The sequence below is a fragment of the Pleurodeles waltl genome, chromosome 12, assembly GCF_031143425.1.
Source record: "Pleurodeles waltl isolate 20211129_DDA chromosome 12, aPleWal1.hap1.20221129, whole genome shotgun sequence".
NCBI lineage: Eukaryota > Metazoa > Chordata > Amphibia > Caudata > Salamandridae > Pleurodeles > Pleurodeles waltl.
The window spans coordinates 205,952,983-205,977,960 of NC_090451.1; the positions used below are offsets into that span (position 1 = coordinate 205,952,983).

A 24,978-nucleotide genomic window follows, 5' to 3' on the forward strand; every position below is an offset into this window, starting at 1 on the left:
GAGCTTTGAAAAAGTTTTATGTAGCCTATAGCCCACTCACTTCTAGCAGTGATGTCAGTCATAACTGGGAGCCCTGCTTTATGTAGCATTATGTAGCTCACTCGGTTGTACGATTCTGGTAGCTCAGACACTATTTACAAACGGTTGGAGAGGATCGAAGGAGACTCTTAAGGTACTGTGCCCTACCACTTCCCATTAGTGTGCACATGATGACTGCCATTATATTTATCTGTCGTGATTACTTTGAACAGTCAATATCCACAAATGTATGCATGAGCTATGCCATGTATTGTATTGATCATCACTATTAGTGTTTGCATTTTTCGAGTTTACTCACGGGCTACTGATATCCTCTAATGTATGTTAGCAGCCACATATCATATTGGTAACTGATGCTGTCTTCTTGTCTTCTAATGTACACATTCCATACTTGCCCATTACTGTACTATATAAAACAAAGGTTACAGGGATGTTCTAGTTAAGCTCACAATTTTAACATACAAAAGCATAGAAATTCACCTGTTATAGTTAGTTATTTCAAGTATCTGTAACTCGTGCCCTAAGGTAACTAACTTGCGCCCCCACCATGCACATTTTTTTATGGCTATTTTTACAGTGAATGTTACCGTGATATTATCAACGATGTTATAAAAGATGTCACAAGTGCTGTAATATTTGGGGCAATTAGAAGTACATGGCAAGGGTGCAAGTTATAGTGACCACTTCAGTACATCAGCAAAGCCACCAGCAATAATGTCAACAAAGATTTATGGATGGTGATTCTGAATGCCTCTACTTGTCATAGCAATCATCTATGCTGTGCCCCCTGGCACCAAAGAAACAACATCAGTAGTCCCTTACACTGCATGAATTACCATTTGAATATCAGCCTTGATTATATTTTTCTGAAACATCAGCTTATCAGTTTCCAAAATACACACATTGTACTTTTAAATATATCCTTTTTCAAATTTGGAAACGTTCCGTTTACTAGGTTGGGACACATAGGGGAGCTACTCACAGGTACATGGACAGTTACCGGTAGCTATTGAAGACTCTTGTGCTAAACCCACCGACCAGATCTCCACCAACAGTTCCCCCAACACTTCAGCTAAATCCTTGACCTTTCAGAGTTATTTCTTTATATTGGCTATGCCCATACTCTGAATGGTCTCGCTGTGTATGGGACTATCAATGGCGTATAAGCTTTATTCCAAGCTTGCTTTCTTGAAAGTATCTTATATAAAAAGATGGCTGCCACTACAGAATGCTTTGGTGTTACTCACAGATTAGTACTTGAATACACTTTACAAATGTTTGAGAAATAGAAGTAGTTTGTGTTAGCAGCTGACATCTGTTTTTACCAAAGCCAAAATGAGACTCCTTTTCACATCAGATTAGGATGTGTTCTCCTATATTGAATCCTTAGGTTACAATGTACACACTGCGCATGCTCATTGTTGTGAAACACTATGAACATGGTACCCTGTGTCGGGGTAGACAGACGGAGGATGGCTAGAGGGTGTGGCGTTGCAGTAGGGTGAGACTACACACAGATGTATTACACTGGGTGATTTGCAGTAATATAAGAGCGTAGACCAAAATGGAGGGTTGGTTGAGTGCATGGTTTTGCTGTAGGGTCAGAGCACAGATAGCGAAGTAGCCTAGAAATAGTATAGAGCACAGTGTTGCAATAAAGTGAGAGCATAGCCAGTGTTTGGTCATAGATAAAGGTGTAGTAGAGGGCTTCTGGTGGAGTGAGAACATAGGCTGCCGTGCAGCAGAATGAGAGCACAGATGGAAATGCGATCTTGCTCGAGTCCTTGATGTTGCGTAGGGTGGAAGCATAGACTGAGAATGAGACTATGTTAATAGAGTGTCTTGTAGCTTCAAGGTGATAGTAAAGCTGGAGGTGGTGTCGAAGGAGAGTGCATTGCAGCAGGGTAAGAGCATGAAGAGAAATGGAGACTTAATAAATTGCATGATGTTGCAGCAGAATGAGAGGATAAAGGGAGATGTGGAGGGTTTTTGAAGCAGGCACCCGCATTGCAGTACATTGTTTTTTTCCTTTACCCGCTATCAGTATTCGTGCAAGCTTGTATCCATGACCATTGTAGCAATTTCTAATCTATGCTAATGGCAACATTGTGCATTTACAGGAGAAAGGCTATTTGTTTTATTTGTGTATTTAAGATTTTTTTTTTATTTAGGGCTTAACTACTCAGAAGTTTCAGAGCGGCTATGTATTTAATTTATTTATTTAAGATTTTTGGCCTAACTCTCCTGAGAGGTGTCCGCGCGCTTTACATGGAACAGTTCATACTGGGACAGTGCCCAGCAGATACATATGACCCTGCATGGTAACAATAAGAACAGTGCAAGTGAAAAACATAAAAGTGAACAACAATCACTTTAAACTGATCATAAGTACCAAACAAGTTAAGAGAGCGTGAGACGACAGTTGGAGACTGCCCTTAAGTAAGGTAGAGAGAGTCTGGACAGTTCTTTAAGTGGGAGGAATGGAGAAAGGTTTGGGTGTTAGTTGCAGATTGAATTCTTGTACTTTGTGAAAAAGTCACCCTACTCCTGATGCGCTCTGGAAGCGATTTCAGAGAAAACTGGGCAGTTGGGGGTAGCACCGGGCAGGTAGCAAAGTGAGGTTAAATAAGGGTAAGAAAGCTCTTTGTGCAGATGTATGGTGCTTTCACAGACTCTTCGAACACCTTGCACTTAGAATTATTCATTCACTCATTTTTGAACTACTATTACTTTAAGGGCAATATTCACAGCGATGATTTCTGCATCTGCTCTGCTAAGGTTGATGTCACATAGCACTTGTATGTTTTTTCTTCTCACATGCAAATAGCCTTTTTGCTATTAATGCAGCTTTCCTGCCACTATCACTGTTGCAACTCAATTAAACCTCGGCAGTGTTTTTTAGATTGAGCCTAGGCAGCGCACTTGCGCGGTCTTCGACATGTTGTAATTTACTTATGGGGGCTTTCACCACGCCCATCTCATGCCCATCACTTTCATTCGGTCCCTGGCCTGCCTTTCAAAATTCCCTTGATTTCGTAGGTAAATGCTTTATGTTTATCCCTCCTTCAAACTGCTGTGTTACCGCTTTGGAGACGGACCCTGTTACATGGATTATTGCACGATCGGCCATATACCTTAGTGTGCCACACTACTTTTTTCTTTTTTCGTTTGCCTTTCCGCTTTGTGCTCCTTGTCCGTATGTTGTTTCCTCCTCTTCCTTGTTTTTGGGCATGCCGTTGTTTCTTTGTGGGGTCTGTGCCCAAAGGCTGTAAGCTGGAATGGGGGTTCTTTTTTACTTATTTTTTTGTGGAAGTTTCATATAGTGCGAACTCGATCGGAGGAATGCTTCACATGAGTACCACTCAGGGGAGGCTCCTCCGTTAGGGCAGAGGAGCTTCGCCCACCCCGCCAGTAGCTATGTTTGTTATGCTTTCGTTATGAAAGCGGCGGCGCCATGGGGGTGACGACCAGTGAGGAGGAGTGCACTGCACTCCCCCTCAGAGCGCATGTGTTTTTGGCCAGCTGTCTCAGGCCGGCCAAACACACATGCGCAGTAGGCTCCCAGTCTGCCTGGGAGCACCCTGGCTGGGTGCTCCCAGCCAATTGTGACGCTGCTCTGAGCAGCGTCAGGATTGGCCGCAGGGCAGACTGGGAGCCTGTGCCTGCAACAACGATGGAAAGGAGAGCAACGCGGGTCGTCAGATCAGGTAAGTTTGTTTTATTTATTAAATGTACCCCCACCTCCCTCCTCCCCCTTTTTAGCGCTGTGAGCCGCGACTGGTACCACTTAAATACGTGAAGTTTCATATGACGCAAATTCACAGGAGTGCTTTACATGAGTACCACTTGCATACAAGTTTAGCAGTTGAAAAATATACAAACTGGCACATTTTAAACAGAAAAAAACAGAAATCCTCAACGTGGCTCTCCCGCACAGCGGGAAGAGCCGATACTACAATATTCACTGCACTCAGGAAACTCGCACCATATTGCTTTGTAGAGCATTTCTTTTAAAAACATTTTGGCCCATAACTCAGCCTGTGGTGGTTCTAGGACAGTGGGACCACCACCAAATCATTCAGCATGAAACTCTCTTTCTGTTTAGGTTATCCCTGCATCTCCACACTAGGTTGGCTGGACTTACAAAACCGTAACCTCTCCCACCATTCAGTGTCTTTTTAAGTTCTCATGAGTTTAACTTTTGTTTTACAGCTGGGAGTACTTTGTGTTTTTAAGGGCCTTGTTTGTAATGTTACTGCATAGGCCTGAAAATGTGTGAGGTACTATGCCCTCCAGGGTCTAAACATACGGTTACACTGCAGTACAGTCTTCCATTCTCTTTTCAAGTGGTTATTCTCTGTAGGGGATGACTATATGGTTACATGACCATGCTGCTTACCCATGCTATCTTTATTGTGGTGACCTCTAGGGGCTGTTCTAAGCATTACAGTCAAGATACTGCAATATTCGCTACACTTGGAAACTTGCCCCATAGTGTTTTGCAAGGCATTCCTTTTACAAAACATTTTTGCCCAAAACTCACCGTGTGGTGGTTGTAGAGCAATGGGACCACCATCAAAATGGTCAGCACAACATGCTCTTTCTGTCTAGGTCATCTCCGGGTCCCCACACTGGGTTGAGGGGACCCCCAAATAATAATATAAATAAATATAATAAATAATAGCAATATTTTCATTTTTTGTTGCAGATAGAGGAAGAGGGTAAATGGAAGTGCTTTAGTTATATGCAGAGCCACTGGAATTATGTCGCAAAGAGGAACAAATTATGCAACAGGGTTGACCAATTTATATGGCAAGAAAAGTCTAGTAATGTATTTACATCACCAATAGCTCTAAGTCAAGCAAATGTAAGACCAATTGCATTGCAAATGCTTTTTTTTTTTTTTGTTAGATGGTAATGTGTGCTAACGAGCGCTGGCAAGAGCTGTACAACTCTATCTGCTTCAGTTTAGCTTTGTGCATCTCTCAGTATAGTAAGGGTTATGATGCCAATGGCCAAACGAGAAGGAATTAAGGATCCGTAACTTGATAGAGCCATACATCAAGTAGTTGCCTGAAAGTGTTGAGTGCTTCAAGCATTTAAACCCGTAAAGAGAATGGAAACATAAGACATGCAAGGGAAGCGGTTTAGTCGTATCTGGAAGTAAATTCCTTCACCCTCACCACCTCTCATAACATTTGTTGTAGAACTCTTTTTGAGCTAAATTGCATTATCAAACTTTCTGCTGGTCACCCTATTGTTCTTCATAGCTCATGCGCTGTAGATAGGATATTCTGTTACCAGGAAAAAACTGTAGAAAGAGAGGTTGAAAGCTCTCCAGCTATCTGTAAGTGGCTCTGCTGTGTTCAGCCCTGCTAACTAAACTCTAAGGTATTACGTGGCTGAAATATTATATATCCAAATTGAAAATAGACCATTCAAGATGGAAATATATATATTTTCAGCACTCATAAGCCGAAGTTTTAGTGCAAAATGGTCGAATTTCCATTTGAAGCTGATATTTGAGAAATAAATCACGTGGCAGTGGAGAGATTTATTGCTAATATTATTACATGGGTGCCAGGTGCACTGCAGTTATGGTGGTTTTGAATTACCTATGTAAAGGCATTTCAAATTAACAAAGACTTTTTTACATTATTGCTGACAAACCGACCTGATGCACTGAGGTGGTCACTTCTAGTAATGTTGCATTGGGTGGCAACTGATGTAATCTTGTCTTATACGATCATAATTACAGCACTTATAATATTAGTAGCTCCGGATAATTTTCATTGAACATCAGTGCCTCTTATTATAGAAAAGGTCAGAGACTCCTGTTATAGTTCGTATTGTGCAAAGGGCCCATTAATTTGTAACATTACAGGCCAGGCATCCGTGCCCAAGATGTGTGAGAAATCACACCCCTTTCAGCGTGCCCTTGCTTGTTCCTTTTGACTGAGCTGTTGGTATTTTGATCATGCACATTGAGAATTCACTAATCGAACTCTCTTTGCATGTGTTTCTCTTTAAACGTGAAGAGAAATAGACTTATACAGGTGCTTGTAGTTGCATATAAATGTGATACATTAAAATTCCAAGCAGCTCGCACATAACCTCTCAGAACCTTTTGTATTTGGGCAGCATCACTGAGTGAGCACTGGGAATAGGGTTGTGCGTGCTACTGTGACCTGCCTCCTGAACAGCAGCGTGCTGACAGAGAAAACCTAGGAAGCGAGAAGGGACCCACCTCCTGAACAGTAGATTGCTGATAGAGATGAGTTAGGAAGGTAGAATGGACCCGCCTCCTGAACAGCAGCGTGCTGGCAGAGACAACCTAGGGACGAAGAAGTGACCCACCTCCTGAACAGCAGTGTGCTGGCAGAGACAGCCTAGGAAGGGAAAAGGGGCCAGTTTCCCGAACAGCAGCGTGCTGTCAGAGACAACCTAGGAAGAGAGAAGGGACCAGCCTCCTGAAGAGCAGCGTGCTGGCAGAGACAACCTAGGAAGGGAGAAGTGACTCACCTCCTGAACAGCAGCGTGCTAGCAGAGACAACCTAGGAAGAGAGAAGAGACCAGCCTCCTGAACAGTAGATTGCTGATAGAGATGAGCTAGGAAGGGAGAATGGATCAGCCTCCCGAACAGCAGCGTGCTGGCAGAGATAAGCTAGGAAGGGAGAATGGATCTGCCTCCTGAACAGCAGCGTGCTGGCAGAGACAACCTAGGAAGGGAGCAGTGTCCCGCCTCCTGAACAGCAGCGTACTGCCAGAGACAACCTAGGAAGGGAGAAGTGACCCGCCTCCAGAACAGCAGCGTGCTGGCAGAGACAATCTAGGAAGGGAGAATGGGCCAGCCTCCTGAACAGCAGCGTGCTGACAGAGACAACCTAGGAAGGGAGAAGGGGCCCATATCCTGAACAGGAGCGTACAGGCAGGGACAACTTAGGAAGGGAGAAGTGATCCTCCTCCTGAACAGCAGCGTGCTGGCAGAGAAAATCTAGGAAGGGAGAATGGGCCAGCCTCCTGAACAGTAGCGTGCTGGCAGAGATGAGTTAGGATGGGAGAATAGGCCAGACTCCTGAACAGCAGCGTGCTGGCAAAGACATCCTAGGAAGGGAGAAGTGACCCGCCTCCTGAACAGCAGCGTGCTGGCAGAGACAACCTAGGAAGGGAGAAGGGACCCGCCTCCTGAACAGCAGTGTGCTGGCAGAGACAACCTAGGAAGGGAGAAGGGACCCACCGACGTGGTGAACAACAGGGTGCTGGCAGAGACAACCTAGGAAGGGAGAAGGGGCCAGCCTCCTGAACAGCAGCGTGCTGGCAGAGACAACCTAGGAAGGTAGAAGGGACCTGCCTCCTGAACAGTAGATTGCTGATAGAGATGAGTTAGGAAGGAAGAATGGACCAGCGTCCTGAACAGTGGTGTGCTGGCAGAGACGAGTTAGGAAGGGAACATGGACCCGCATCCTGAACAGTGGTGTGCAGGCAGAGACAACCTAGGATGGGAGAAGGGACCAGTCTCCTGAACAGCAGCGTGCTGGCAGAGACAACCTAGGAAGGCATAAGGGACCAGCCGACGTGGTGAACAGGAGGGTGCTGGCAGAGACAACCTAGGAAGGGAGAAGGGGCCAGCCTTCTGAACAGCAGCGTGCTGGCAGAGACAACGCACGAAGGAGAAGGGACCCACCACCTGAACAGCAGCGTACTGGCAGAGACAACCTAGGAAGGGAGAATGGAACAGCCTCCTGAACCAGTAGTGTGCAGGCAGAGACAACCTAGGATGGGAGAAGAGAAGAGCCTCCTGAACAGCAACATGCCGGCAGAGACAACCTTGGAAGGGAGAGGGACCTGCCTCTTGAACAGCAGCGTGCTGGCAGACACAACCTAAGAAGGGAGAAGGGGCCAGTATCCTGAACAGTAGCATGCTGGCAGGGATGAGCTAGGACAGGAGGATGGGCCAGCCTCCTGGACAGCAGCGTGCTGGCAGAGATGAGCTAGTACGGTAGAATGGACCAGCCTCCTGGACAACAGCGTGCTGCCAGAGACAACCTAGGAAGGGAAAAGTGACCCGCCTCCTGAACAGCAGCGTGCTGGCAGAGACAACCTAGGAAGGGAGAAGTGACTCGCCTCCAGAACAGCAGCGTGATGGCAGAGACAACCTAGGAAGGGAGAAGAGGCTAGCCTCCTGAACAGTAGCGTGCTGATGGAGATGAGCTAGGACGGGAGAATAGACCAGCCTCCTGGACAGCTGCATGCTGGCAGAGACAACCTACGAAGGGAGAAGTGACCCACCTCCTGAACAGCAGCGTGCTGGCAGAGAGAACCTAGGAAGGGAGGAGGGACCTGCCTCCTGAACAGCAGCGTGCTGGCAGAGATGAGCTAGGAAGGGAAAATGGACCAGTTCGGTGCTGGGTTTTGCCTCCATTCTTCTTACGAAGTGGAGAAACAAGCTATGTGTAGGCCTGTTTGTTTTTTGTAAAGAGCCTGGGTTCTTGAATGATGCAACTGAGTAGCATTGGTTTATAATCTGAGGGAATGAATGTATATGGTCTTCTCGACGGACATCCTATTCATATTATTAGGTGTTGCCATATTTTGAAACGTTTCAAAATAATCCACTCACTTTGTTATGTTTCAGCTGTAAGTAAGACACCTGTGTTAAACTAAGTAAAGGCTTTATGGTGGAGGACTAGAGTATGGGCATCGCCCACAGTCCTGCTTGGTTTACTATATCTGATGGTGTCTGCGGTGGAATCATGGGAAAGAGGGAGCAGTTTGCACTGTCAAATTATTAACATGAAGACTGCAACACTGTCCAGTGCAGAACAAGGGTTTCGACTGGCTCAGCCCCCTACTAGAAGGAAGCAGTAGGATGTTGTGTGTGGCCCGTTAGCCTCTGGAGCCAAATCTTATGTGTACTGTCAAAGGACAGAACACAGATGGAAGACTGGACGCATCCGGAAGACAGCCAGTCCACCAACGTCCATGGTGCAGAACTTGGGAGTAGAAAGGTGACTGCTGGAAGACTGCGTAAAGGGTTGTCACCAGCCATGATCCTAAAAGAGTCTGCTGAAGTCCTGGTTGTTCCATGGGGCCTCAAAAGGGCATCACAGCGGACTCTGCTTGTGAGTCGCTCACATGACTAGATGTAACTGGTTTGGCACTGGTTTCTGAAGAGCATTTCCTGGAACTTTGAAGCAAGTGACAAAGACATCTCCTACTCACTATGATCTGGTATCAGGAAGGAGAACTCTCCAGTGGAAGGCGAGGGACCTGGTATCGGCACCATAGTTTGAACTTGCAGTTGGGAAGAAGGGGGTACCATCCAGTGGCTTGGACAGACTCGGATGGATTGGGAGAGGCTGTCTGCTGGTGAGACAGAAGCCAGAGACACCCCAAAGGAACTCTGTGAAGTTTGTAAGTTGGGAAGTGTGCCTGCCTGAACGAGGCTACTGACTCTTAACTAGGCCCTCTGGTCCCACTGAAGGCAAGAGGCAGCCTGGAGTTGGGAGTCATGCTGCCAGCCTGGAATAGGAGAAAACCTTCAGCGGTTACCTGGCTGTCTGTGCAGAATGGACAAGTGTGGAGTCGGATTCTTGCTTTGAAACTTTATCTTTGAAGTGACTAATCAATTTTTTATGGTTTAGGTCTTATTTTATAGATCAAATCTGTTTATTAAGTTTTCAATTTTAGAACATCGCACATGCATATGTACTACGTCACTATATTGCGACCAGGCACAACGTTAGCTTATTCCATGCGAAACAATGAGGAAAAGAAAAAGATTATACAGTTAACACAACTATGTTTCCCCGCAGCTAGTTGGCTATAGATTAATCAAACGATCTCAGGCTCTAATACCATGTAGTACAAGTCCAGAATTAACCTCTCTTCAAAGACGACCTCCCCGGCCATCAATTCAAATTCAGAACCCTCAGATAAGTTGGGCATGTCAGCTCTGAAAACTCCCCAGATAAAATACGTAGAAACGGTTGCCAGAGTTCCCTAAAGTCCCCGCCCCGCTGCTGTGAAACCAGGGATAGCTTTTCCATGGCGAGGATAAACCATAGCTTGTGCAACCAGGAGTCTGTTGACTGGATCTGCTCTGTCCCCCACACTGATAGCAAAAGTTGTACTGCAGCATTCAAGGCCAAGGCCATCTGCCGACCCTTCAAAGATCTTAGGGGGAAAGTGAGCGGGTTGGGGAGACCAAGCAAAATATACGCAGGGAATCTAGGGATCTGGGTATCAAAAGCCCTGTCTACAGTGTCTATAATGTTCTTCCAATACCTGTGCAACTTGGGGCAATGCCATAGTAGGTGAACAAGCGTGCCCCACCCCCTCCAACAGCTGCTAGATTTGTCATGATTCCAAGCATGGATCCTGTTAGGGGTGTAATACCAGGAGGAGGCTACTTTATAAGCTGCCTCTGTACCTGCTGTGTTATAGGCTGTGTGGTGCACCCTATAAAAAACACTCTCCCACTCATCCTCAGATAGTTCCCTCCCTAGCTCCTTCTCCCATCTCAATTGACCCCTAGTCTTGATTGGACAGGAGGGCATAGAGTTCTGAAACCACTCGCTTATTGTCCTTTTTCATTAGAATCCATTTTTCAAATGGGGTTAACTGCCTGTCGATTAATATCCTATTGGCCGGGAGCCGTGCCCCGTGTCTTAATTGGTAGTATATCATCCTATCGGCCTCAGTCAGGCTATACTGCTCCCTCAATTGGTCAAAGGGGATAACCCCATGCTCATCGAATAAATATCCTACCCTTTTGCATCCCCCCTCATACCACCGATGCAACACCTCCGGCTGTAAGCCCGGGCCAAAATCAGGGTTCGCGCCCAATGGGGTCATTGGGGACGAGAAAGTCGTCAAACCCGCCCTGCCGGCTACCCGATCCCACACTCTCATCGTAACCTCCGTAATCGGTGATATATACAACCCCTGTGACGGCACCTAAGCCAGGGTTCCTTCCATATGTGAGAGCCCGCCACTGCTTGGTCCATGAAGCACCAATGCTTCTCCGAAGCTGGCCGGTTCCATTCCAAAAGGAAGCGCAGCTGTGCTGCCTGAAAGTATCGAAGGAGGCAGGGGACCGCCAGTCCCCCCTCCCTCTTAGGACAGTACAGAACCTGCTGTGATATCCGCGCCGCCTTCCCTTCCCTTCCCAAATAAATCTTAAGACCACTGTTTGGAGGGATGCTATCGTTCTCGGGGGAGGTTCCAGCGGGAGCAACTGGAACAGATAAAGCATACGCGGTAGGATGGTCATCTTCACCGCCGCAACCCTGCCCAGCCAGGAAAGTTTAAGCCTCCCCTTGACTCCAGGTCACGCTGCACCTCCCGCGTTAGCTTCGAATAGTTCAGCTTTACCGTACTGGCAACCGTAGCACCCAGCTCTATCCCCTGATATGGGAGCCCCGAAGAGGTCCATGTAAAATGGAAACGGGCCTTCAGGTCCCTTTCGTGCTCCGCAGGGATAAACCTGCCCAGGGCCTGCGATTTAAGCATGTTCATTCTGAACCCCGAAACCTGTCCAAATTCCTCAATGACACCCATTAGTGCCCGCAGTGAGTTCATGGGCTCCGCCAAAATAAACATAACGTCGTCCGCATATAGCGAGATAAGGTGTTCATCCCCCCCGAACCTCATGCCCGTGATCTGAGGGTTGTCCCGGAGCCTCTGCGCCAATGGCTCCATGTAAAGCGCAAACAGGAGGGGCGAAAGAGGACACCCCTGCCTGGTACCTCTTTGAACGATGAATGGCAAAGAAAGAGTCCCATTAACCCGGACCGCTGCCCGAGGCTCTTGATAAATGCACTGAATCCATGTTATAAAACTTGAACCCAGTCCATAGCGTTCGAGCACCCTGAACAGATATGGCCAGTGAACCCTATCGAAGGCTTTCTCTGCGTCAACAGACAGGAAAAGCGCCGCCCTACGGGAACGTTCAGTTTTATCTAAGAGATTGAGCAATCGCTTGGTATTATCGCTGCACTGTCTATGAAGTATAAATCCCGACTGGTCGGGATCCACAAGCCCCGGTATATAATAATTGAGATGATGTGCCAGAACGCCAGTAAACAGTTTGGCATCGATATTCAGGAGGGAGATCGGCCTATACGAGGCGCATTCCTCTGGATCCTTCCCCGGTTTCGGGATAACGACGATAGTAGCGTCTAACATACTAGGCGAAAGCACGCCCGTTTGCCGAAAAGAGTTAAAGAGTTGCACAAGAACGGGAACCAGTTCCGCACACAAGGATTTATAGAAAAGTACAGAAAAACCGTCGGGGCCAGGTGACTTCCCGATCTGTAAGCGGGCAATCGCAAATATAACCTCCTCAGCCCTTATAGGATGATCTAGCGAGGCAGAGTCCGTCGCCGACATAGGTGTGATTGATATGTCCTCTAAGAAGGATTCTGGGGCTATGTCACCGGGCTTCTCGGCCATATACAGAGTTCGATAGAATTCTGCAAAGGCCTGCGCTATTTGGTCGCTCGTACGTGCTTCCACCCCAGAAGGGAATCGTACCATTTTTATCAGTGACGCTGCGCGCTGTGCTCTCAACCTATGCGCCAATACCTTGCCGGCCTTATTGCTTCCCACATAGTACTTGTGTTTGAGTCGGACTACCACATATTCTGCCCTATCCCAGTCTAACCTCCTCAGCTGCTTCAGAACCTTCTCGAGCTCCCGCCATATTCTAGGAGCACCGGTGTGTTTATGTGAGCTCTCCAACACCCTCACCCTCTGCTCCAAGTCCCCCCGGAGTCGAATCCTCGCCTTGTTATCCCTAGAAGAAAGCGACATCACCTCACCCCTCAGGACAGCCTTCAGTGCCTCCCACAGTGTTGCAATGCTTGTTGTCCTGTTGTCATTAAAGCTAAGGTAATCTATTATTGCCCTTCGGATTGCCTCAACCGTTTCGCCATTCTGTAGCATCGAGTCTCTGAATCGCGATCCCGACGGGCCAACCCTCTCCATGTCCGTGTGGATCTCATTTGTTACCGGAGCATGATCCGACAAGGCCCGTGGCTCAATCGCCGGGTCTCTAACTCTGGGGAGAAGCTCCTGGGATACCAGAAAGAGGTCTAGTCTAGCGTATGTTTTGGTTGCAAGTGAGTAGAAGGAATAGTCCCTCAACGTGGGGTGCGCGCTCCTCCACACATCCACCAGCCCACAATCCTTGAGCCACTGCCGCCCAGAATCCGACAAGGACCCAGTCTGACCATACCGTTGACCTGAGCGATCCAGGTCCCCATCCATCACCAAATTAAAATCACCTCCCAGCAATACCGCCCCATCTGGGGACTGCAAAATCGGCACCAGGAATGTGCGTGATAAGAGTATCGCCACCCCTGCATGCTTTGTCGGCAGGGAGGACCAAAACTGCCTGGGAAACCACTTGGATCGCATACGGGAGGTATCCTTGAGGACAAGGTGCGTTTCTTGCAGGAGGCATACATGACTCCCGGATCTCTCTAAAGCTGAGAGGATAGCTAGCCTCTTAGTAGGGTTATTTAACCCCCTAACATTTAAGCTTATACATTTGATGGTCATAGCCTAGACTGAAGAAAGCAAGTCGGGTAGGCAAAACCACAACCTAAGACTACCCTCCACAGTATCATCTAGACCGCCTAGTGCAAGCAGGCCTGAGGATGCCTTCTCAGAAGACCAACATCGCGGGGAAAACCAACAACAAAAAAACAAAAAGCACAACAGGCGCATATGACACAGAAGTCCTCGATCATCCATCCTCGCGAGGTAAAATCTCCACGGGGCAGTATGTTCCTCACTGTCAGTAGTTCGATCCATTACCCCCGCCGCCCCGACCCTCTGCAAAAGTCAACATACTATGACGACGGTGGCCTGAAGTACTCCTGGGCGCCCCCGGGTGCTCAGTCTATGCCGACGTGCCGGCCGCAACGCTGTTCAAAGCGGCTTCTCTCTCTGATCTCAGCTCCAAGGCCGTTGGGCGCTGCACCTTCCTTTTCTTCTCTCTTTTCCGCCACCGAGGAGGGCCCCCGCCGGCAGAGCCGCCCCCTCACTCGCCTCCCGGCTTGTGTCCTCAAGGCCCAGAATGCGGCCAGCCTCCGCAACCGATTTCACCTGCCGAAACTGATCCTCCCAGCGGAAGACCAGGCGGAACGGGTGGCCCCACGAATAGGACACATTGTGTGCCCTCAAGTGATCCGTGATCGGCCTAAACTCTTTTCGTCTCTGCAAAGTCCGCACTGATAGATCCTGGAAGAGCTGAAGTTCATGCCCTCGAAAGAGGATCGACTGGAGGTTACAGGCCAGCTGTAGAATCTTTTCTTTGAGGACAAAGTTGTGAAGACAGGCTAAATGTCTGGGGGGCGGTCTCCAGGGGCCCCCGCGCGCCCAGCACGATGCACCCGGTCTAAGACAACCTCCTTTGTCTCTTCTATGCCAAGCAGGGAGCTAAACAAATCCACCACATAGCCCCCAATTTCCCCTTTTTCGGCGCCCACCGGGGCCCCCCGTATACGGATATTTTGTCTCCTCGAGCGATTTTCCAAGTCCTCAACCGTCATCTGGAGGAGGTCCTGTTGCTCTCGGAGGCGGACTACCTCCTGTTGCAGGCCCGCGACCTCTTCGCCGCGAGGGATCTCACTATCTTCTAGCTGCGATACACGTTCACCCAGGTAGGTGATCTCTCCTCGTATTTCCTTCACCTCCTGTGAGATGTCCCTTCGCAGCTCCTGGATATCCCCTCGGAGCGATTCAAACAGGGAGGTCAGAAAGCCCTTCGTCACGGGAGAGCCCTCCTCCGGCTCCGGCTCAGCTCGACTTTCAAGGGCCCTCGTCTCAGGTAAGTCCTCCATCATAAGCCCAGGCGTAGAGCGCGCCCCTGTCAACATGTCCCTAACGGAGCGCTCGCGTTTGGGCATCGATGTCGCCATGGCGCGCCGGCCTGATCTCACCTCACCAGCTCAGCTCTGTGGGCCCACCAAAATCACCTTACCAAAGCCGGTCGGCGTGCACCGCTCTCTCCGGGACCACGCCAAGGCACAGCTCCCAGCCGCCACCAGGAACTATGGTCCGCTCCTTTCGCCCACCCGCAGGACTGCAGGCCAGACTAAGCAAAGCTTCAAGCGCCGGGGTGCGCAACTCAGGAGCCAGGGGACCGGATCCCCGCCATCCACCAGGGCCCCGCGCCTCTTCAACCTCGCTCCAAGGCGCCCGGCAGGGGAAGCTCCTCCAGTCACTGCCAAATCAGCAGGGCTCCAGAAACACCGCTCACTCCCCAGGCGCCACAACCATCCGGCGCCGGGCCCCTCAGCTCACTCCGGTCATCAGGGGGCCCCAGGAAGGCTCCTCGACTCTCAAACCCCGGAGCCCCAGCTCCCAGGGGCTCCAAGGAAAAAGCCCCGGCCGCGCCCTGACTATCGGGCCGAACCTCGCTCCTCCCGTTGACGCGGCACAACCCGGGTCCGACCGGCACCGTCGCGTCCGGATCACTGGGGGGAGACGCACAGAACGGGGGAAGCCTCCAGGCCTCCCTCAGGATTGCCACAGGTCACTTTTCGGGGCCGAGGCGGCAGAGCGCAGAAAGGAACGTCCTAGCGCTCCGCCATCTTGACCACGCCCCCTTAGGTCTTATTTTACTCCAAATAATTTTGAATTTGACTAAATTGGTCTGTGAGCTTTACTGAGTGATTTCTTGATTCTGGATTTGTGTTGTCACTGCTGATCCTTACTGTGCATTTTCTGAAGTAGTCTTCCGCCTCGGTCACGCACTACTAAGGGTTAGACGAGGCTGTTTAGAGAAACCATGTTTGCCTAGCAGCTGGTTTTCCATGGTAGTGGGAGAATTTGTCCCTCCGAGCAACTTGGCTCCCTAGAATATGCAATTAAAGTGAATTCTTGCATAGACTAAAAGTCAGCGAGTTGCTCGAGTGTCACATTGATGTTTTCTGATACTGTCAGTCTAAATGTTAGCTCACCATCTTTTTTCATAAAGTGCCAAAACATGTGATCTTTGTCCTTGGGGGCCTCAAGACCATGACTTCCCTTAAAACTCCAAGGTTTAAAAAAAAGCTACAACTTGGAGAAGACTTTTCTTTTACAAATCGCTTGAATGCTGGGGCACCTCAAGCCACTTCTATTTTAGGAGCGTTGGCGCACTTACTCCATCCTACAAAGAGAGCAGTGTCCAGTCACACCACCCACTCATCACATGTAGCACCATCCTACGTATAAAGTGGTTTCGGTTAAACCCACTCGCTTACCTCTGTAGTACCACTCAAAACACTAAGCAGGTTCTGTTCAGACCACCAGCTCACCCCTTCTAGTACCACTCTTCATAGAGAGCATGGTCCATTCAAACTACCCACTCATCTGTAGGACCACTGTACATACAGAGCAGTGCCTGATCAGACAACCCACTCACCCCCTGTAGTGCCACCCTACATATAAAACAATTGCTGTTCACACCAGCCACTGACTTCCTAAGGTACCATCCGCTATACAGCTTAGAAACCACCCGCTCACCTTCTGTAGTTTTACCTTACATACAGAGCAGGGTCTGATCGAACCACCCACTTACGCCCTGCATTATCGCTGTCCATGCAGAGCAGTGCCCAATCGGACCATCCACTCTCTCCTTCTACTACCACCCCATTTACAGAGCAGTGCCCACCCAGGCCACCCACTCACCCTCAGTAGTACCACTCTAAATACAGAGCAGTGCCAGATGAGACCACCCACTCACCCACTGTTCAGGCCACGCACGCAACCCTTGTAGTACCACCCAATATACAGAGCAGTGCCAGTTCACACCACCCACTCACCTCCGTGGCACCTCCTAGATAGAGCAGTGCTTGGTCAGATTAACCCCTTCCTGTAGTACCACTGTGTATACCGAACTCTGCCCTTCGGGCCACCCTCTTGCCCCTTGTGGCACTACCCTAGCAGTGCCAACTTGGACCAGCTCTCGCTCATAATGCCAGTCGACTTAATTAGTAGTGTCTGATCAGGCCGTTTGCAGTTCCACTGTGCTCTCTCAGCAGTGCCACCTCAAACCCCCGCTTTACCACCCTAAAGAAGTAAATGCCCACTCAGATGCATGCAGTACAACCCGGAAGAGAGGACTCACTCAGATGCATGTGGAGAGCCGCCCTTCAGAGTACACAATTACATAGAGTAACAAACTGTTCATGCCAGATGGCATCACTATACATACTGTCCCCACTCAGCCTCAACCTATGCATTAATCCACGTAGGGAGTACAACCATGCCAGTACTCCTCCCATGGCTCACTGCCGTGCACAAGGAAGTGCCACTCAAACCCATGCAGCCTACTGTGCCCCATGCACTGCTACTACTCACAATGAGGTTCCTATTCTACTCACGAGTGCCACCCTACAAAAAGAAGTGTCCGTCAAGCCAAGACAATGGCAAACTACGCAGAGAATAGCCCATCATAGCTAAACAGTGCCAGCCTGCACAAACAAGTGCCCATCAACTCCAGGGAGTATTGCTATGCAGAGAGAAGGGACAATGAGCCATAGGTATAGTGAAAGCCTTATTAGCCCCAGGAGTGCCACCCTACAAAGAGAAGTGTCAGTCAAGCCAAGACAATGACAAACTACACAGAGAATTCCCCTTCATAGCTAAATAGTGCCAGCCTACACAGACAAGTGCCCATCAACATCTGGGAATACCACCCTACAGAGGGAAGTGTCAGCCATCCAAAGGCACCACCACCCTACACAGAGATGCTCCCATCAGTGTCATTCAGTGTCAGCCTATACAAAAAAGTGCCTTCACCCCCAGACGATTCCATCTTACACAAAGAAGTGACACTAGCACCATAGAGTACCACCCTACAGAGAGAAGTGCCCGTCAGCCTCAGACATAGGCTGCCCCATGCAGTGCCAACCTAAGAAGAGATGTGCCACACCCTATACCACCCTATGCAGAAAAGAGCCTGTCAGCCCCTGACAGTACTTCCATTGATAGAGGAGTACCTGTAACATCATTCACTGTCACCCTACACAGAGAAGTGCTGGTCAGCCTCATACAGCGCCACCTTATACAGAAAAGCACCCGTTAGCCCCCTGTAGTGTCATTTTACAAAACAAATGCGAGTCAGCCCAGACTCTACCACCCTGCACAGAAATGTGCCTTCAGTCCCTTGCATTACCACCCTACACAGAAAAGACCTGTGCAGCACCACCCTGCGTTGAGAAGCGCCCATCATTCACAGACAGTGCACCTGACACAGACACGTGGCTATTAGCCTCATACTGCCCTGTAGGTGAAGTGCCCATCTGCACCAAATAATTCATCCCTGCAGAGAGGTATATGTTCGCTCCATCCAGTACCACCCTATGCAGAAGTACTGACCAGCCATGGGCAGCACCCCTCTGCCGGCCCCATCCAGTGCCATCATCTGAGGAGAAGGGCCCATCAGCGCCAGGCAGTACAGAGGTGCCCGTCAGCCTCAGGCAGTACAGAGGTGCCCGTCAGCCTCAGGCAGTACAGAGGTGCCCGTCAGCTCCACGCAGTACAGAGGTGCCCGTCAGCCCCAGGGAGTACAGAGGTGCCCGTCAACTCCACGCAGTACAGAGGTGCCCATCCGCCTCCGGCAGTTCCACCCAACCCGCCCTCTTCAGGATACGATGTTGTACATAAAAAGCTGTTGCTGGGCCTTCTCTGTAAATATCATCCTTATTCACTACGCCAGCCGGCTGGTGCACCCTGACACCCCGTCCACTCGCCTCGATCCAGTTATCTGTACTTTCCAAGTGTGGACATGTCAATAATGGCTCAATATTAGTTCACGCGTTTATTATCTCCCTCGCCAGCCAGCCCGGGCCACAGAACGTTATACACCGTGGGTGAGTCAGCGGCAGGTGGGAGCCATGTGACGGCTTCTCAGGGACTCCCGCTGCGCACCTGTTGTGTGGGAGACAGCAGGCGCCCAGGCAGGACGCACAGAGAGAGGCAGACAGACAGATATTCCAGGTGAGAATTACAATTAAAACCTGTTAGCAGCCCCATGGGGAGAACTGCTCTTATTCCTTAGCCTAGTACAGCATCAAAACACTGGACGCCCATCTCCACTTCTGCACCTGGTGGCAAAATGGCTTCCTTGTCAACTTCCAATGTCGAGCATACATTTCATGGAACGAGATGAACCATCGGTGAGAGAAAGAGGACGCTACCAATGTTTACAGCCTTGAATGACTTCCCATTTCATGAACATTTTTCAGGAACTCACACCCCCTCCCCCGTTTTCTGATGTTTTTGGTAGGATTTCGATATCAGTAGCCTTGCCAATAGTCTACTAAACGTTTGATTCCCTCAAAGTGTTTGTAGTGCTACTTCCTGTCTTGGTTCTTGAACCACTGTGAATATTGTGATTGTATTTATATAGCGCTTACTATTTCTGATGAGGCATTGAAGCACTTACTGGCGAGTAGTAGGCTACTCCAGAACCCAAAAAGGATTAGTAGTGGATCAATATAAGAAATACATTGTTAATTTGAGCAGTGGACCTGGGAGTCTGTTAGTTTGATTTAATAGGATACTAGAGAGATAGAGGAAGGAAGAGTATAGAAAGTGTTATTTGGGAGATCATAGTAGTAAGATGAGGTTTGGAATGAGTCAAAGGAAGGGTAGAGGAGGGAGGAGTCTAGAAAAGGAGTAGGGAGATCATAGTAGTAAAATTATGTTTGGGATGAGTCAAAGGAGGGTTACATGAGTGAAGAGTTTAGAAAGGGTTATTTGGGAGATTCTAGTAGTAGGCTGATGTTTGGGAAGAGCCAGAGGGTGGAGTTAGAGGACATATTCAGCAAGGTATAGAATGAGTTATAGAGCAGTGCATTGGAGAGAGTCAAAGTTATTTTTTTCTTTTACTACTGTAGGAATAAAATAATAAATATATAGATACATAACTACATAGAAAGGGTATACTTGTATAAGGAAAATAATATTTTGAGACATAAAGTTGTATTGTACAAAGTCCCATATGTGCGTGTGTGGATAGATAGTTGATGTTGGCATCGCTGCTTGTGGGGCATTTGCAGTGCTAATTGTGTTCCCTGTTCTTAAGCAACACGGTCTGTTGATGTTTAAGGTTGTGGTGCATTAGCAGTACTTTTTACTTCCCCAGTTCTTGAACCTCAGGAAGTGTTGATGTTTAAGAGTGTGGCGCATTAAGGTATAGATTGGGAGGCCTCTCTGATGCATCCACGAGAATTGACCATAAAGGCGATACTGAGGTTGATTCAACTAAAGTTACTGCACATGATCTATTACAACAAAAGCAGGTTAGACAAAATGGGCAGAGCACATTCTCCCACCTGCGGAAAATGCAGTGTCGCTTAAGGGTCCTTCTTCCAAGTGATTTGGCAATGGCCCAAAATACTGAGATACTGAAGGGATATAATGGCCAAACTGCAGTACTCTAGGTTATCATACCGGGTAGCCCTCATTTTGCTCTATTGGGCATTCCATGTGACATTGATTTACCCAGAGCGAAATCGGCGCTCTGGACATAAGGTTTGTGTTTGATGAAGCAAGGTATTGCAAGAGTGTGAGGGAATCAGGCAGCTCAAACAAAATCAATGCGGCTCACAGAAATAAATGTCTGCATGGTGTCAGCACAGGTGGTCTATGACGGTGTTAAGCATTGGGCTTGTCCTAGAAAGTTTGAGAAGGTGTAGTGCAGCTGGAGAGCCTACTATGGTGTAAACTGAGAAACGCAGACAACTTCTGGAACCAAGCTCTCCAGCAAGATGACAACTGAGTAGCACAACTGTCTCTGAGCTTCCCACTTAACTCCCAGTGAGATAGGATGATAGGAGATAGGATGGGGAAATGAAGCGCGAAACCTGATATTAAGAATGGTAATATGGCTTTACTTGCAGTGCAGATATTTTTCCCTATGGACTACACGCTGGGCTTTATAAACAGCCCGAGAAGCGGAGACCTGAATTTTGATCTCAGTTGTTATATCAGAATCGCAGACCGTGCAACAGATGGTCAGGGTTTTCGGGCGACCTGCTCTGGTGCCTCTGGAGACGGAGTATGCCGCCTAAGGGATCACAGCTGCAATGAGGGAGAACAGAATCTCTGCGGATTATGGGGCAGATGAACCCGAAAATTGTACGTGGTAGCCAGGGGGTCAGAAAATCTGTGATAAATGCCCACAATATTGATAATGGCCATCTGCTGGTGTCGGTGAACAGGAAGGCAACTAATCAAGAAGATCGGATTCATGACTGGAGAGGACTGCCTTCTCAGCAGACTATTGCCAAATATTTTTCACCAGCCTCACTGAAGATCAGAATGGGGGTGAGACAGCCCTAGATGATGGAAGGCAAGAGCAGGTGGGCAGTGGGGGCGCTGGCGGGGACCACCCTGATTGCCCTGCACCCATTTCTGTTGAGGCTGAATGCACTGAAATCTTTCAGCCACAGCTGCGAGTAGTCGAAAAGGAGAATCAGGAGAGCTTGGAAGAAGCGATGAAGGGGTTATGGACCCAAGACGTTTCAATACCATCAACTAAACAAGTTAGAGTTGGGGGGACCCTTCCATAATAGGATGAACTTCAGTTGCAGTAGTAGCAAATACAGACTCTGAGGCTCTACAGGATACAACTGTGAGGGAAGCAGGAGAGGAATTGGCGGGGCAGCACTCACTTGATATATCATCTTTGGCCTCTGCTGACCCCCTTAAGTCAGCTATCATTGACTCTCAAATGCTCCCTCAACTTCATGTTTCATCCGTCCCCACACAGAGAAAAGTGAGCCCCAATAGCTGGCAGACAAAAACTCTACGTAACATGATGGACACTCCCGAGCAGGAGGATAAGTTCTTCTCGCTTACTGATGGGTCACACTCTGTATTCGAGTTCCTGTGAGTTGGATAACTATCTGCTATCGGTAATATCAGGGGTGTTAAAGCCCTAAGAGGTCAGCTCAAGTGGTACAATCGATGATCCATGTACTACTGTTAAACAGAAGAAACATCAGGGGGGGAAAGTTGAGAAGGGGAAGTTCCCAGAAGAAGAGTGAAGGGAAAGGCAATTCCCCGGCAGCTCGAGCTTTGAAATGGGACTATTCTGCGACAAGGCAAGTTTATCTGGAAAACCACCAAGCACTTAAGATCTTGCCCCTTCGGGAAAAATGAACACCAGACCCCTGCTGTTGGAGAGGATCCTTCGCTCGGTCTTATTTATAACTTTATAAATCAGTTGCAGGATGAGACCCGCAATGAGAGCTGTAAAGCGCCTGGATACCAAGAAACTTCAATGGACCTTCAGGAAAGTTAAGAATACCTGTGCTGAGATAGGGGATAGGATTTCCTCCGTGGAAGAGCGAGCTGTGATGCTGGAACAAGATGTCGGGTGCTTCGTGGCCAAGCTGAAACGCAACAAGCTCAGATGTCTGATGTGATGTGGAAGATGGAGGACTTTGAAAATATACAGTGTAGAAACAACTTAAGATTTCTGAGTCCTGCTGAGGGAATAGAAGGCTGTGATATCAGGGCCTTCATGGTGAACCTCTTGAGAGGGGCCTTTCCTGAACTTACTACCTGGAATTGGGATCTGGAAGTCCAGTGTGTGCATTGCTTTCCTCTAATGCTCAAAAAACCAAGAGTTGGGCAAGCGGATAGACCTAGAGCTGTACTAGTTTATCTCGAAGCTTTCTGTTGCAACAGGCAATTTTTGAAAAAGCTCATCCTGACGCTAAGTGGAGCTGTGATGGTCATTATTTTTTTGTTCACCTGGATTTTTGTCATGCCACAGCGGAGAGATGATGGTGGCTTATGAAACTTATTAAGACTGTTCAGGATTTGGTATGAAAAGCTTTTTTGCTAAATCCAGCTCGCTTGAAGATTGTTTTTGATGAGAAGGTACTGACATTCTCTTCTGAGATAAAAGCTTTAGAGTACTTAAAAGACATCTCCTCTAGGGCGGGTGTTTTGAGGGAGGTTGGATTGGGGGTTTTGGGTGTGGAGGAGGGGCTGGGTGGGATGGGGGCTACACATGAGGAGAAGAGGTAATACTTTATGGACCATGATAGTCTACGGAGGGGACACAGGTCTTCAGGTGAAATTGAGGAGATTAGCACTGCTGTACGGCTTTTGGATTAAGGGGTATGAGTAAGGTACGAATATCATCTGTTAATATCTGTGGCCTGAATGATATCTCTTTACCTTAGGATTGGTGTGTGGGTCAGTAGTTGATGACCCGTCAGTGTTTGACTGGTTGAACATGGAGCTGGCACACTGGCTTACTCCCATAGTAATATGTGGGGACTTTAATTTTAATGGAAATGGGGGCTGGCTAGAGAAAGGGCCTCACCTATATACATGTTGAAAGCCAAAAGTCTTAGGGTCCCTGATCAATCTAGGGAATACCCATAGGTCGATGGATGCTTGGAATAAGCTTAAATTGCAAGAACCAGGGTACACTTTTTATTCTGCTCCACATAGAACCCATGCCCGCTTGGATTATGTTCGTCTCACACATCTTTTTACACTGGGCTAAGATTGAAAAATTCCCAACAGTCATGTCTGACCATAATCTGCTGGTTTTAGAGTTAGCTTGGACAGGTCTGTGGTCTATGGTACAGAACTGGACTTTTGAACGGGCACTTCTCTTGGATGAGAACTATATACAGCACATGAAGGGCTGGATTTCAGACTTTTTGGAGATCAATCGAGGGAGTGCTTCCATAGGGGCAGTCTGGGGTGCTCTCAGGGCCAGAGTACGTGGGGAAACTCTTAGTTTTCGTCTGAACTGCCAAAAGAATGAAAAGTGGCTGCTCATAGAGCTATATGGGCGCCTCCAGGAAGCCCGATCCCCATTAATCTTATTTGCCTCTGAAGGGGTTGATATAGATGGAGCTCAAAACTGGGTAGCATTGGCCAGGGCAGCAATTACTGATATCTCTGGTGCGAAAGGCGCTGAGGCATACATGACTGGAAAAGGGAGTGCTATGAATATAGTGAGCAGGTGGGTCACATGCTGGCAGTCCGTGACATGCAAATAAAACACTCAGTCTGAAATAAGGGAGTTAAGGGACTCCCATGGTGAGTCTGTTCTCTGACCCTGATGGAATCCGGGAGGCATTTTGAGGTTTTTATGAGAGGTTGTATAAAGAAGAAAAAAAAAGACAATCTAGAAGAAGACCTAATGTGTTTCGTTGACTCAGTTCCCTTTGGGAGACTTAGTGTGGAGGACAGAGACCTACTCTAAGCCCCTTTCTCGTTGGAGGAACTGCAAAGTGCTATATCAGACCTGCCTTGGGAAAAGCAGTAGGAGGGTACAAGATCCCGCTAGAGTTTTATAAAGGTTTTTTTTTTTTGTACAGTTACAATCGGATTTGCTATCTACATTCCTGCAGATGCAAAAGGGTCTGCCAGCTCTTGACGCATGGTCTTCTGGAAATATTATTGTTTTTCCAAAAAAAGGGTAAACCACCTCAAGAGCCAGGGCCATAAAGGCTAATAACCCTTATTAACAGCGATATAAAAATCTATTCTAAATCTTAGCTTCACGCTTGACCCTAGTTCTCGGTATATTAGTCTTGCCAAGGCAGCATGGGTTTATACCTGGGAGGGGGACTACAGATCACACTTGCTGTGTTAGCACACTCTTTTATGCCTCAACTGCATCAGGTAACCCTATGGCCTTGATACTTTTAGATGCAGAAAAGGCATTTGATAGGGTTTCCTGGAAATTTCTGTGAACAGTCATGGGCCGATTGGGAATAGGACCTGGGTATATCAAGGCTGTGAGAGCAGTGTATCGAAATCCGACTTTTAGATTGCGACTGATTGGGGGGGAGTGCATTCAGAAGAAATTCAAATCCAAAGAGGCGCCAGGCAGGGGTGTCCTTGTTCCCTTTTATTATTTGTGCTCTATATTAACCCGCTCATTTGGAAATTAGA

At 48.2% G+C, this 24,978-nt stretch overlaps 1 protein-coding gene across 1 annotated transcript in view; it reads left to right on the forward strand.

The window, feature by feature from the left end:
• The window catches only part of ACSF3 (acyl-CoA synthetase family member 3), a 359,801-nt gene that overhangs the window by 82,575 nt on the left and 252,248 nt on the right, over positions 1-24,978 (forward strand). The gene's annotated exons all lie outside the window — the stretch shown is intronic.